This window comes from Antechinus flavipes, chromosome 2, assembly GCF_016432865.1.
Source record: "Antechinus flavipes isolate AdamAnt ecotype Samford, QLD, Australia chromosome 2, AdamAnt_v2, whole genome shotgun sequence".
Lineage (NCBI taxonomy): Eukaryota > Metazoa > Chordata > Mammalia > Dasyuromorphia > Dasyuridae > Antechinus > Antechinus flavipes.
This window is the reverse complement of record NC_067399.1, coordinates 384,749,598-384,765,292: the sequence shown is the minus strand read 5'-3', so window position 1 is coordinate 384,765,292 and position 15,695 is coordinate 384,749,598. Positions and strand designations below refer to the sequence as shown.

General features: G+C 34.8%; 1 protein-coding gene across 1 annotated transcript in view; it reads right to left on the bottom strand.

Annotated features, from left to right (window-relative positions):
* Positions 1 to 15,695, bottom strand: part of SYNE3 (spectrin repeat containing nuclear envelope family member 3) — a 206,549-nt gene that overhangs the window by 167,442 nt on the left and 23,412 nt on the right. The window lies entirely within an intron of this gene.

Sequence of the window (15,695 nt, the reverse complement as noted above, 5' to 3'; positions counted from 1 at the left end):
CTGGGGCAAACTTCACTCAATCCCTCTGAGCTTCAGTTTTCTCATCCCTAAAAAAAAAAAAGGATATTAATATTTTCAACACCTACCTTATGGTGGTGTTGTGAGGAAATTGCACTTATATAAATGTAAGCTATTATGATTGATTTACAAAGGAGGATTTCATAAAAAAATAAAAAAAATAAATAACACATTTTAAGTTCATATCATTCAAAGCCATGGAACAAGATACTGTAGGAAACAAGGATTTATTTAATGCCTCCTCTGGCCAGTCACTGTGTTAAGCACTTTGTTAATATGTCTCATTTGATTCTCACAACACCTAGGGGAGATGAGCTCTGTTATCTCCAATTTACAGTTGAAGAAATTGAGAAAAATAGAGGTTAAGTGACATGCCCAATCACACAATTAGTAAATATCTGAGCTGGACTTGAATCTGGGTTTTTTAGTCTGTGTCATCTAGGTGCCTAAGAGGGGGACAAAGATAAAACAATCTTATTTCTTGGTAGAGGAGGAAGGGATGATAGATCCACAAAAACTACAATGTGAATTAAAATTTGGATGTGCAAAGTGGATAGTGAGCTGGGCCTGAAGGAAAAAATACCTTTCTTCAAATATGGTGTTAGACCATCACTCACTGTGTCACTTAACCTATATTTGCCTCAGTTTCCTCAATTGTAAAATAATAACACCTATTTTCTAGGGTTGTAAAGATCAAATGAGAATAGATAAATATCTGAAAAGTACTTAGCACAGTTCCTGGCATACACTAGGTACTAAAGAATTCCTTTCTTCCTCTATTTTTTCTTTTTTTTCTTTCTGCCCCCTTCCCTTCCAAAATGCTATGAGATAATCAAGGAATCTCTAGCTGTTATCCTTCTACAACTTGATGGAAAATGAAAGATGTGTTTCCAAAAAATCTTATGCCTACAGTAAATACTTCAGTAAAGCACTGTACATTTATATAGGTAGAGTAAATAATTACATATGTATACAAGCAGCTTTTGCATCTCATTTGCACCTCCTATCTCATATGTAAAGTAGGTAAGAAATATGATTATTCCTGTTGTACAGATGAGGAGGAACCTATGGATCAAATAACTTACTGAAAGTCCTATGTCTACTAAGGACCCAATACTGGGGCTTAAGCCTTATCTTTGTGACTTCTAGGAATGGTATTTGATAATCAGTTAAACTCTCACCAAATTCTGACCTAAAGAGAGATTCTTAAGAAGAGATGAACTACATATCAGATTGCTTGTTGTCTTGGGAAATGGGGAGGGGAGAAATTTGGAACACAAAGTTTTATGAAATGAGTATTGAAAACTATCTTTATAAGTATTTGGAAAACAAAATATTATTGAGGAAAAATAGTAAAAAAAAAAAATTACAAAAAGAAAAACAAAGAAAAGATGGATTAGACCATAGAAACAGGATAAATATTGAGCAAGAATACTATGGGATTGAGTGGGGCCAGTTCTTACTTCAAGATTTAGTTGAACTAGATGTGTTTTAAAGTCCTTTTCAACTAGAAATTACAATCCAGTCTATTTATTTAAAAAGATTGTGCCTAGAAGCTCTCCTTCCTTTTACTTTTGGATAAGATTTTAATTCTCTGCCAACATTAAAAAAAAAAAAAAAAAAAAAAAAAAAAAAAAAAAAAACCTGTGTCCATTGGCCATAATTCTTTAAGCATCAGAGTACAGAGTTCTAGTTTAGTTGCTTCTCTTGGTTAAATCATTTAATCTCTCTGGGCATCAGTTGTTTCACCTGTAAAATGAAGGGAATGGGGTGGGACTAGATGAACTTTAAAGTCCTGTTTAGCTCAGTATCTAAGAGCCTCTCATTCTATGCCTCTTAACATCTACCCTTTAGTTTCCCTGGCTTCCTTCAACACTCAAGTTCAAATTCTACCTTCTGCAAGGGGCCTTTCTTGCATCTTCCCCCCTTCCCCGATTTTACTTCAACCCTTCCCACCCACTTCACTGCTAAAATTACCTCCCATATCCTCAGATTATATCTTGTATTTTCCTAATTGTTTACATAGTTTATTCTCTACTGGACTGTAACCTTTTTGAGGAAAGGGTTCATTTTTGTCTTTCTTCCTATTCTGGGTATTACTGAGATTAATGGCTAAGATATTAACATTTTTTCTCACAATATACCAATTAAAGGGAACAATGAATTGAAAATACATCTCCCAAGTTCAATTACCTGTTATATGCATGATTGCTTCACAAAAAGCCCTTACCCTCTCTCAGTCTCAGTTTTTTTTTTTTTTTTTTCTTCTGTAAAAAGAGGCTATTGCAATAGTGGAGTTCTGAATCCTGTCACCTAATTTCATTTTCAGGTACATACACACTTAAAATTTCTTCGGTCCATTAGCTTTTTTTTTTTTTTTTTTTTTTTTTTTTTTTTTTTTGACCAGTGAAATTACTTTTTTATCTGTGGAGTTCACATAGACAAGAATTTGATTCATTAGAAGCTGTGCCCAAGCAATATCTTAAGAATAATAAACCAATTTGTATAAATGATAGTGGCACTGTAGGTAAGGAAGTTGCTTCACTTCTGTCCAAGTGGTACATATTATCTACAATGTACCTGAATGAAGTGGCCTAAGTGGCCAAACAAAACAGGAACTTCTGGCTCTTTTTCTGGAAAAACAGAGATAGCTGAAAAAAGAAGAAGGGAGGCTGTGTAGTTCAGTAGGTTGAGGGAAAGCATGAGAGTCAGGAAACTTGGCTTCTAGTCCTGGCTCTCACACTAATTAGTGTGACCTTAAACAAGCCACTTCATCTTTTTTCAGCCTCAAAGATCTTCCACAGTCTAATTCCATCCTTTTGCAAATGGAGAAAATAAGGTTCTTCCCAGCTCTAAAATTCTTTTAAAAACATTTTCCTCATAACAGCGCTGTGAGCCTGCTAATGTGAGGATTTTTGTTTCCATTTGACAGATGAAAAGACTGAGACTGAAAGATTTAAAGACGCATCCAGAGTCACAGAGTTGGAAAGTTTTAGAACTGAGATTTGAACTCATCTTCAAATCCAGCATGCTTTTTCTTTTACAAACAAGGGACTTATTTTAACTATAGTGTTGTCTTTTCCCCCTTTTGTCTTTTTTTTTTTTTTTTTATTAAAGCTTTTTATTTACAAAACATATGCATGGGTAACTTTTCAACATTGACCCTTGCAAAACCTTCTGTTCCAAATTTTCCCCTCCTTCCCCCCATCCCCTCTCCTAGCTGATAGGTAGTCCCATACATGATAAATATGGTAAAATATATGTTAAATCTAATATATGTATACATATTTATACCATTATATTGCTGCACAAGAAAAATCAGATCAAAAAGAAAGAAAAAGAAAAAAAAATGCAAACAACAACAGAAAGAGTGAAAAATGCTATGTTGTGGTCCACATTCAGTTCCCATAGTCCTCTCTGGGTATAGATGGCTCTCTTCATCACTGAACAATTGGAACTGGTTTGAATCATTTCATTGTTGAAGAGAGCCATGTCCATCAGAATTGATCATCATATAGTCTTATTGTTGCCATGTATAATGATCTCCTGGTTCTGCTCATTTCATTCAACATCAGTTCATGTCAGTCTCTCTAGTCCTCTCTGAAATTATCCATCTAGTCATTTCTTACAAAACAATAATATTCCATAACATTCATATACCATAATTTTTCAACCATTCTCCAACTGATGGACATCCATTCAGTTACTAGTTTCTTGCCACTATAAAAAGGGATGCCACAAACATTTTTGCACATGTGGGTCCCTTTTCCTCCTTTAAGATCTCTATGAGATACAGGCCCAGTAGAAACAGTGCTGGGTCAAAGGTATACACGGTTTGATAACTTTTTTAGCATAGTTCCAAATTGCTCTCCAGAATGATTGGATCCGTTCACAGTTCCACCAATAATGTATAAGAGTCCCAGTTTTCCCACATCCCCTCCAACATTCGTCATCTTTTCCTGTCATCTTAGCCAATCTGAGAAGTTGTGTAGTGGTATCTTAGTATTGTCTTAATTTGCATTTCTCAGATCAATTGTGATTTGGAGTACCTTTTTATATGACTACAAATAATTTCAGTTTCTTCATCTAAAAATTTTCTGTTCATATCCTTTGACCAATTGATCAATTGGAGAATGGCTTGAGTCAATTCTCTATATGTTTTAGAAATGAGGCCTTTATAGAACCTTTGAATATAAAAACGTTTTCCCAATTTATTGCTTCCTTTCTAATCTTATCTGCATTTGTTTTCTTTGTATAAAACCTTTTTAACTTAATATAATCAAATTATCTATTTTGTGATCAATAATGATCTCTAGTTCTTCTTTGGTCACAAATTCCTTCCTCCGCCACAGATCTGAGAGGTAAACTATCCTATGCTCTTCTAATTTGTTTATAATATCATTCTTTATGTCTAGATACCACCTTACCTTCGTATACGGTGTTAGATGTGGATCAATGCCTGTTTTCTGCCATACTAGTTTCCAATTTTCCCAGAAGTTTTTGTCAAATTGTGACTTCTTATCCTAAAAGCTAGGGTCTTTTGGTGTGTCAAACACTATAGTCATTGACTATTTTGTCCTGTGAACCTAACCTATTCCACTGATCAACTACTCTATTTCTTAGCGAGTACCAAATGGTTTTGATGACTACTGCTTTATAATATAGTTTTAAATCTGGTACAGCTAGGCTACCTTCATTTGCTTCTTTTTTCATTAATTTCCTTGAATTTCTTGACCTTTTGGTCTTCCAGATGAATTTTGTTGCTATTTTCTTTTAGGTCTATAAAATAGGAGTTTGATTGGTATAACACTAAATAAATAGTTTAAGTAGTATTGTCATCTTTATTATATTCACTCAACCAAGAGCACTTGATATTTTTCTAATTGTTTAGATCTGACTTTATTTGTGTGGAAAGTGTTTTGGGGTTTTGTTACATGATATAGGTCCCTTGGCAGATAGATTCCCAAATATTTCATACTATCAACAGTTATTTTAAATGGAATTTCTCTTTGTATCTCTTGCTGTTGGATTTTGTTGATGATGTATAAAAATGCTGATGATTTATGTGAATTTATTTTGTATCCCTGCATACATGCTAAAAGTGGATTATTTCTAATAGTTTTTTAGTTGATTCTCTAAGATACTCTAAGTATATCATCATATCATCTGCAAAGAGTGATAATTTGCTTTCCTCATTACCTATTCCAATTTTTAAAATCTCTTTTTCTTTTCTTATTGCCAAAGCTAGCATTTCTAATACAATATTGAATAGTAATGATGACAGTGGGCAACCTGTTTCACCCCTGATCTTATTGAGAATGGTTCCAGTTTATCTCCACTATGTATAATGTTTGCTAATGGTTTTAAATGGATGCTACTGACTATTTAAGGAAAAATCTATTTATTTCTATACTTTCTAGTGTTTTTAATAGGAATAGATGTTGGATTTTGTCAAATACCCTTTTTATTTTTATGTACCTCATTTGTAAAAGGAAAGAGGCTGAATTAGATCACTTCTGACCACTTCTCACCTATAATTTAGTGAGACGTTATTGATTCCTCTTAGAGTAAGAAGATATGAATTTTAAGTTATATTTATTGTTGTACAGGCTGATCTGCACTAATTCACCTCTTATAACTTGGATCTATCCTGGGACCAAAGGACACATTTTCAAGCACACATGGCATATTATAGATTGAAGCTATAGAACCAAGCAAGTTGAATAGATCCATAAGCAAAGCTTTCACCTATTACAGTGATGATGATGATGTTTCATTTTTTTTAGTTTTAGGTCTGCCATTGATTTATTCTTTGACTTTGGGCAAGAGACTCCTTTTAGCCTCAATTTTCTTCTCCATAAAAAAGAATGGGTTAGATAAAGGATTTTCTAAGAGAAAAACTGTGATCCTCTGCTCTGATTAGTAAGACAAAATCATAAAGACCATGTTTGGGCCAAAAGTGAGGGAGGAATTAAGAAAAATGGGAGAGACAATGGAATATTCACAAACATAGTGAAGGATCAGATTATAAATATTTCCTTAATGGAAAATACGTCACAGAATCACAAAATTAGAAGAGAACTTGAAGACAAAATCATGTCTAAACAAGATTTCATTCTATAACACATTCAACAAAGGGTCATCCAGACTGCTTAAGGATAGGATCTTCCCCATCAGTTCATTACATCAACTTTGGGATAGTTCTAATTATTAGCAAACATTTCTTTCCATAAAGCCTGAAAATGCCTCTTTGTAATATGTACCCATTGTTTCTAATTCTTCCCTTTGAGCAAAAAAAAAAAATTCCAATTTCTCTTACTCATGTAGTTCTTCAAATCCTTGGGGATAGCCATATATTTCCCCTAAGCCTTTTCTTCTCTAAGCTAAATATTTCCATTTCCTTCAACTAACTTTCATGTTGAATTTGAGCCCTTCCCATCCTGATTGCCCTGCTCTGGATGTGATCTAATTTATCACTGGCCTTCCTAAAATGTACTTCCTAGCACTGAATATAATATTACATTCAAAGCTTTTCTGGATGTTCTATTGCTCTGATTTATATTGATATTTGGTCTCTAAAACCTTATCTTTTTTAGCTGAACTGGCTACTTCTTACCCTTTCTGTTCTCCTAATTTACACATTACTCCTGTTCTACTCCCCTAACATGATTCCCCCCCCTCCCCTCTCCCCTCCAAGTAAAACAAATCTAATCCTAATTTCAAATGATAACAAACCAAATATAGGAAAACAGCTGTCACTTCTACCACTCCAATCCAGGATACTTATCCCTACACTTCTTCCCCCACTCCCAACATTAGTTCTTTAAATCAATACTTTTATGGCAAAACTTCAACTCTATTATGTGGAAGCAACTTTGTGCAGTGGGAAAAGCCCTAAAAAAGTCAGAAGATGAGTTCTGCCCTCCTCTTACAAATTATGTGGTCTTACACATTGATTGTACTTCACATCTTCATGAAAATGTAATTTTAAATCTTCACAAACCTTTTCAAGCATATAAGCAAGTATACAGCAAGTATAATTTTCCCTATTTTATGAATGATGAAACTAAGGTTCAGATTTGCCTATGATCATAGAGTTAAATATCAAGGCTTAGAAACCAGGATTCTAATGCCAGGCCCAATCCACTTTCCACCACAACTATATTGCATTTGAACTTTTCTTTATCCATAAATTGGGCATAATAGGACTTGTACTATGCACTTAAAGGTTTGTTTTGAACATCAAAATGCAGGTATTTAGAGATTGTAGCATTCTACAAATGTAAGATTATAGATATTATATGCAATTTTACATTGTCACAACCATAGCAGCAGCATGTGGAGGGGAAGGAAGTAGCTTATATCAATACTATTCCATTGGGATGATTCAATAGTACTAAAAAGTTAGAACATTCTGCTCGAAAATGATTTACTTGTTAATAATTAGCCTCTCTCAGCTGGTTGAAGTTTCACTGTGTAGAGACATTTGAGGAAAGATACTCCTATCATTATATCAGGCGGAGTTCCTGTAAAAACAAAGGACTACCCCAGAGTGAGTCAGCCTACATCATTATTTCAGCTAATTTTACTTGGGAGTAGTTCAGCTTAGTCCACAACTCAAACAAAACTCATGTTTTAGTAAGAGATTTAAAAAAAATGCCAATAGAGAGCCCCACCTTAGGAGTCATGTGACTTGGGGTAATAAGGGAATCGTAAGTCCAGTTCCTATCCCTATTTTCATTTTACAGAAGAGAAAAGAGTAGACCAGAAATTAGAGGTGAGTTAACCAAGGTTACTTAGTTTCAGAACAATAAGTAGCAGTATGGACATTCAGATCTAATTCACAGTTTCCAAACTCAATGCTTTCTCCATTACACTAGATAATCCTGAGATTTTTAATCTTTTTTTTTTTTGTGTGTGTGTGTGACATGACCCCTCCTTCTCTGGCAATCTAATGAAGTTTCTGAATCCTTTCTTAGCCTAATGCTTTTTATAAATGAATAGGATACAAAAAATAAGTTAACAAAAATGATAAGAATTCGGTTATTTAAAAAAAAAAAGTTTTGTTTAAATGTTCACAGCTCCTAGAACAAGAACTCTTAACTAGACTCATGTAGCATGATCTTGAGGGTTTTCTTTTTGTCCCCAAAATTCAGGGCTCAAGTATTCTTTTGTGATTTATCCTATAGTAAGTGGCTGGATTGGGCACACAATGGATCCCCTTTAAAATATTATTTTGGATTTGACCATGAGCAGTGAATGATGTCGATAAGCACAAACATTAAGAAATGCTGTCTCACATTAACTTTCCACTTAGCTCCATTGTACAATTCCAAGAATTTACTAGGAAAGATGAGAATGTGAATGATTAAAAATTCTTCTTTTATTTTTATTTTACACTTGTACTTGGCTAGCATTTCTGACTACTGAGACTTAAGAATGTACTAAGTATTCTATCTACATCCTTTAATAGTTTTTTCTTTTAAGTTCTAGTTGAGTTTTATGTTCTTTGTGATTATAGAGGTCTGATTTTTTTTTTTTAACACTGATTAAATCATTTTAATGACACTTTCCCAAGGATATGATAACTAGTTGTGCAACTGACTTCCTTTCTCTAGGCTACCACTTCCTAATTTGTAAAATGGAGCTAATAATATTTATACTACTTACTTTATCATTTCACTTCTGCACTATTGCAATAGCTTGCTTGTTGGTCTTTCTGTCTCAAGCTTCTTCTCTAGTCTATTCTCTGTTTGGCTAAGTGATTTGCCTTAAAGCCCATATCTGACCCTGTCCCCTCAGTACTCAATAAATTCCATCAGTTCTCTATTATCTCTAGAATCAAATACAAAATCCTGTGTAAAGATTTTAGCTTTAGTTTTTAGGTGTGTTTAGCTACATTCTCTATAACCTAGAGATAGTGACTTTTTTTGCTTTACTTTAAACAGTGCCCTTTCTCCTGACGATATCTATTCATTGGATGCTTTCCATACTCAGAATTCTCCCCTTCATTTCTGCCTCCTGGTTTCTTTCAAGACTCATCTCAAATCCCTCCTGCTACATGGAGACCTTTTTCTATCTGTATCCCATTCCCCCATGCCATTGCCTTCACTCTGAAATTTTTTTCAATTTACCACATATATATCTTGAGTATGAATAGTTGCTTAGTGTTATCTCCTCCATAAGCATGTGAACTCTTTGAGGAGGCCAAGTTTTTGCCTTTCTTTGAATCTACAGTACTTAACACAGTACCTGGCACCAGTATTTAATAAACACTTGATGACTTGTTAAATTCACTAATAAGACTGTTGTAAAGAAAGTGGTAACAAGGTTGAAATGATAGCTATCCATGATTATTTTAATTCATTACAATTGTCACTGTAGTAAAAATGAGAAGCTACACAAAGTGGAAGATTGTAGATTTCTTATATTATAAATGTGTCTCTTGATACATATAGTATGTGGGTCTGTGGTGGGTCCAGGATGGAACAAACAGGATGGTGAAGATTGACAGCATTTTCCTAGTCAATGAACACCCTACTACATAAGTTGATAGCTGAAAAATTAGTCAGATTTTGTGAGCCTCAAATTGAGATACATGGTCAATTATTACATTCTGTTGACATCACCCAGGAAAATAGCCTTCCTCATCCCATCCCCAACTTAGAAAAATAGTTTCCTCAACTCCATCCTCAACTTAGGGAGAATTTCTTCTCTGTATTAAAGTCAATGATCCTTACTTCACAGAGTTATGGAAAAAGCTTTGTAAACACTCAAGTGCTATCTAAATATGAGCTATGTGGATGGTAATACCAATGACTTCCAATAGTCCTGGAAGTGTTTCTTCCCAGCAGTAAGGTTTCTGATGCTTAGATATTACCCTGCTGGACAGCCCATAAATAGCTGAAAGTGTATCAAGAACTGTAGAAAAGATCTTGAAGGAAAATTTATGCTATATGGCAATCTGTGATGATCCCTGAAGCAGTCTTTAATAATTACCGGTATTTTAGGAAGAACATCCTTAGGGATCATCTAGTCCAACTCCTTTACTTTATAAAAGAGAAAACAAAGGTGTGAAGGAATTTGATATGGAGAGCTGGACTTGATATCAGGAAGACCCAAGTTCAAATGTATTATCAAACTCTTACTGTGTGACCCAGACCATGTCGCTTATCTCTGTTTACCTTAACTCCCTCATCTGTAAAATGAGCTGGAGAAGGGAATGGAAAACTACTCCTGTATCTCTATCAAGAAAATCCCAAAGAAGGATACAAAGAATTGGACACAACTGAAAAATGACTAAACACACATAATTGGATGACATTTTGCAAAGATGTGGCTAAAAATTACATACTGATGCTAATTATGGGGTAGATTATAATTCATGCTAGTGCTGTTATCATGTATAATGCTGCATTGTGGGTAACCCTAGAGAACTTCTAAATTTAGTTCTCTATACCATTAATTTTTTAATCTTTGATAAAGATGCAGTGGCTCCAGCAGACAGGTTTTATAACCCATCAGAAGAGCAGTGATCAGTGCGAGCAGCTCCACTATCTTTAGATAATCACCAGGTGATGTGGAGAGATCCAGAAAGAGGTGAATGGAAGGGACCAGATAGGCTAACTGCTTGGGGGAGAGGGTTTGCTTGTATCTCTACAGGTAGAGAAGAAATCAGATGGGTGCCAACGAGCCACATTTGCCTTGTCCATCGCAGAGAGATGGAGCAGACCCTTGAAACGAAGAAGACCCAAGAAATATTGGGTGGTTTTGTTGCTGATTGTGCTCACCATTGAAAGAGCAGGGCTGACAATGAGACTGTTAAAAGAACTTTAAAATCCTCAGCTTTCAGTTCTTGAAAAACCAGTAAGAATCATTGGATTCCTTGAGATGAAAAATTGTTGATGAGACTATTGCAGTGCTTCAGAGTTTACAGGAATTATTGCATTCCTGGCACATGAACTAATGGACAATGGATTCCTTTTGGACTATTTCTAGAACTTATGGACATGTGCAAATTCTCAGGTTGATTCATATTATTTGTTATATTACGACTAGCCTGTGTTATATTGCTATGTGCTTATGCCATTATGTGTAATGCCTCCCATATTGATGGATTTATGTATATCAGGTATATCTGTTTCAAGTTCTGGCCCAAAACATCTCCTTGTAAGATCAGATCAGTGATATTGAACCATGCTAAATTAGATAATTATTGTCTCTATCAACTTTAATGACTTAACAGTTTGTAAAGATTCCAACAAAGAACAAATTAGATCACTGACTTCTTTCTCATATTATGGGTATTTAAACCTGTTAACCAGTCTCTCCTTCTGAAGTCTCTGTCTAACTCAGGATTCAGATGATTACCACATTGTTCTGGTATTTCTTCCAGTTGAAAATGATTTTTCCTTCCTCAGATTTCTAAGTATTATACTTTAGGTTACCTTTATTTGGGTATATATCTTATTCCCTTACTAAATCCTAAATTTTCTGAAAACAGAAATTGGACCATTCTTCATCTTTATCTCCTAAATGCCACATACATGAGACACAACATTGCAAGATGGATAGTGCTAGATTTGGAGTCAGGAAAATACTCAGTTCAAGTCTTGCTTCTATCATATACCGATCTGGGATCCTGGGCAGGGCCCTGGGCAATTCACTTAATCTCTCAGCATCTCAGGCACCTCTTTAAGATCATAAATTACTGAATAGGTGGCAACCTGTATTGGTATCGATGAAATCACATGTCTGGTCAAAAAAAGAAAAAAATACCAGAAACATGGTTTTGTGCACTTGATATTTGCAATACACATTTATGAATGAAATTTTTCTTTATCTCTCTTTATCTCTCTCACTGATCCTTTCGCTTTCCATTATTATTGCCTCTTCCTTTTCTGGAATGTTGAGAATTTGTACTTGATTCTCCTCAATCCTTCCTGCACCCACTTTCAAGGCTATTACAAGCTTCAATCATGACCTTGATGTTGATGACTTTTAAAACTACAGTCAGACGCACATCTCTAACTGCCTGCAGAGCTTCTCTCCAGATATATGTCCCAAAATTTATTTATCTCTTCCCCCAAACTTGTTCCTTTTGCCTTCACTAACTTTGTCTTTGATTTGTCAGCACAATCTATTCTCCTAGGTTTAAAATTTGGGAGTTGTCTTTGACTCTTTCCTTCCTCTCTCACATTTTTTTTTTCCAGAAAGTTAACAAGATCTAGCAAATAATGACAATACTATTATTAATAATTGTAGTGTTCTCTTCTTTTCTAAAATATAATGGTTCTCTGGGAGGAGGTTTCTTGGGGAGGTTTTCTGGAGGCAGCCTTTGTTTCAGTTCAATATAATAATCACCTCAAATGCAGCCAGGGATTAAAGTACAGCTCTTTATTGTCTCTTCCAAAATAGCCGGTTAGTTTTCCTTGGTTCCGAGAGCTCTTATTGCTAGTCCTTTGCCTCTGCAAGCTTCAGCCTCCAGCTCTCTCTGAATCCTGGCTCTGAATCTCACTCCTCACTTGTGAATCTCCGGAAGTCTAACTCCCTGACTGAGGCTCTGAAAGCTTCATATATATGATCTCTTAAAGGTGTGAACCCAAAGGTTAACTCCTCCTCCGAGAGTGGGATTGTGGGAGGTGTAAACTTGTGAATCTCATAATGAATCCTGAAATCTCCCAGACTTGTGAACTAATATGTGAGCTAATGTGTGAACTCTCAAAGGTGTAAACTTAAGTATTGTTTCTATCAATTCCAGTGAGTTAACACCTTGTTTCAAGTTCTGGCTCATAACAAATAGCTAGGATTTATAAATCATTTTAATGCTTATGAAGAGCTTTGCAAATATCTAATTTTACCTGCATAATCACTTTGGGAGGTAGGTACTGTGATTCTCATTTTATAGCTGAGGACACTGAAGTAGACAGAGGTAAAGAGACTTGCCTTATTAGCAAGATAACCAATCTCTCTTAGTTGTACATGATTAACATGTATAGAGACAGCATATTTCTTTGAATTAAAGTGATCTATAGGACAACTTAGCTCAGAAAGAAAAGCTGAACTTCTGAACATAATTCAGAGCCAAAAAAATATAGTTTGGGCAATTTTACAGTATGCTTAGGGATGATAGAGAATAGAATCAATTATAAAATGGAATCAGAAATAGAATCCTTCTCTAATCCCACTAACAAAGCTCTTGTAACAGCAGATCCTCATTACATCTGAAACATTGTAATAGTGTCTCCTAATAAGTCTTCTACTGCTACTCTTCCCTCTCCTCCCAATTTATCCTTGATACCAGTGATCTCTAAAGTGAGTTGAAGCTGGAGAATAAGGGGTAGTGATCAACAAATCAGTTAAAACACAAGTTATTATTTCTCTTCTTCTAAGTTATATTGGACTTGTCTATAGTACAGTCAAAGATCAAAACTTCCCCACTTCAACCCTATCACCAATGGTTTCTTTGTGTGTCTCGTTCGTCCCCTCAGGGTAATTATAACAAAAATAAGATCCCGGAACTAGTAATAGCTGAACAAATAAAATCCCCATCTTCCCCTTCTATCTTCCAACCGTCCTCCCCCTCCCCTTTCCCCCAAATTATGGTGTAGTTGCCACAGATGTCTCAACAGGTGTGCTTTGCCCTCTGAATCAGTACCCTTCATTAAAGCTCCCCTACTATTTTTTCCCCTTTGGTGGGAAAAGGCAAGTAGCACTGGATGTATGCAATGGACAGGCTATCTCTGTTGCCTTATCTTTCTTCCCAAACCCAGCCCTCTTTCCCTTGAGGACACCATCATTCTCTCTCTGCTTATCAAATTCCTCTTTATCCTTGACTCATCTCAGAAATGAAACTGTCTTGTAAAGTTACCAATACTCTCTAAATTACCAATGTGGTTATCTTTTCTCAATTCTCATCCTTCTTAATGTCTATGCAGCACTTGATAGTGCCCATTACTCTCTCCTTCCAAATACTTTCAGAATTGCTAAAAACAACACATGTATCATCTGCAAAAGCTCTCAGCATGGCTTAAAATCTCCAAATTAGAAACTATTTGTTAAAAACATAAAAAATATATACTTTTCTATTATTCTATGAGGTATACTTGATTGACCTTGAGGAAGATAAAAATTGTTAATCAGATTTCAACAAAAACCTTTGCATAATTGATAGATAAGAATTTAAAATGATTATCATGATTAAGTAAATGTACCTCTTCCACTTGAAATTATGCAACTTTAGCATACAATATCTTTTTTACCTATCACAAAAAATTAATCAAATGCTGAAAAAAAAAAACTTAGAACTAGACCTCCTAGTAGCAGTACCACAAAACATTCAGCCAAAGTTTTTAAAAAAATAAATATGTACAACTACATTGCTTTCTTTAAAAATGTTATTAATAAAAAATAGAACATTATTTCCAAAATGTTAGTTTCTTTCTTTTTTAATTGTGTACATTTAATATCATATATAGTTATTAATACAACGGTAACATGTATATGGGCAGCTAGATGATACAAGGTATAGTATACTGGAATCTGGAAGATCTGAGTTCAAATACATCATTAGATACTAGCTGTATAATCCTGAGCAAGTCACTTAACTCCTAATTTGCTTCAGCTCCTAATCTGAAAAATGGCGACACTTGGAGTAGGAAACAGCAAATCACTCCAGTATCTTTGTCAAGAAAACCCCATGGACTTTGTCGTGTACATGACTGAATATGTATATAGTTTATAAATAAGTAAGTCACAAATGTTGGGGAATATCCTCTCTATATAGTTTGCTGATAGAGATCTATAACCAAAACAATTTAGAGCCCAGGGTTTTCTTCCTCAATCATTCCTTTGCTCAAAAATCTTACCGAACTTCTTATTTATTCTGGAATATTCATAACTCTATCTTAATATAACACTATCCTAACTTGCTAGCCTTACTTCAAACTCCTCCCCTCCATGAACCTATTTTCTAGTACAACCTGATTATTTGCTGTCCCTCTCTCCCTCAATCCCTGTTCTTTTTTACCTTTGGTCATGCTATTCCTTATGCCTGGAATGTTTTCCTTCCACACTTTTCCACCTATTGAATTCCTACCATTCCTTTAAATCCTAGCTCAAATACCGCTTCCTCCAGGAAGCCTCACTGAAAAATCCCATCTAGAAATTTGTGACTCCATATTAATATATTTACTATTTTGAATTTTTTTTTTTGTGTCATATCATTTGTCACATTAACCTTAGATTCATGATGTGAAAGCTCTTTATACACTTGTCAGCTGAGTCTATGCAGGTCACATGCATTATAATAATCATAGTTGACATTTATATACTAGCAATAATGACTACCTATTGCTTTCATTGAATAAAAACTTAAAAGTGATCTCACTTTTTTATAACAATCCCAAGGTAGCTACAGTGGGAAGTACACTAAACAGATAAGAGACTTAGGTTATAATCCTGGTTCTTCTGCTAATTAAGTCTGTGACCTCAGGTAACTCATTTTACCTTTCCTGATTGCAAAGGACTACAAGTCCAACCCAGTCATTTTATAGATAAGAAAACTAAAGTCCTTTATATCTCTTCTCTCTGTATTTTGCTTTATCTGTCTCTGAGATAATCATATCTGCTCTACAACCTAGAATTTAAAAATCACAGAATTTAAGTGCCTCTTTCTA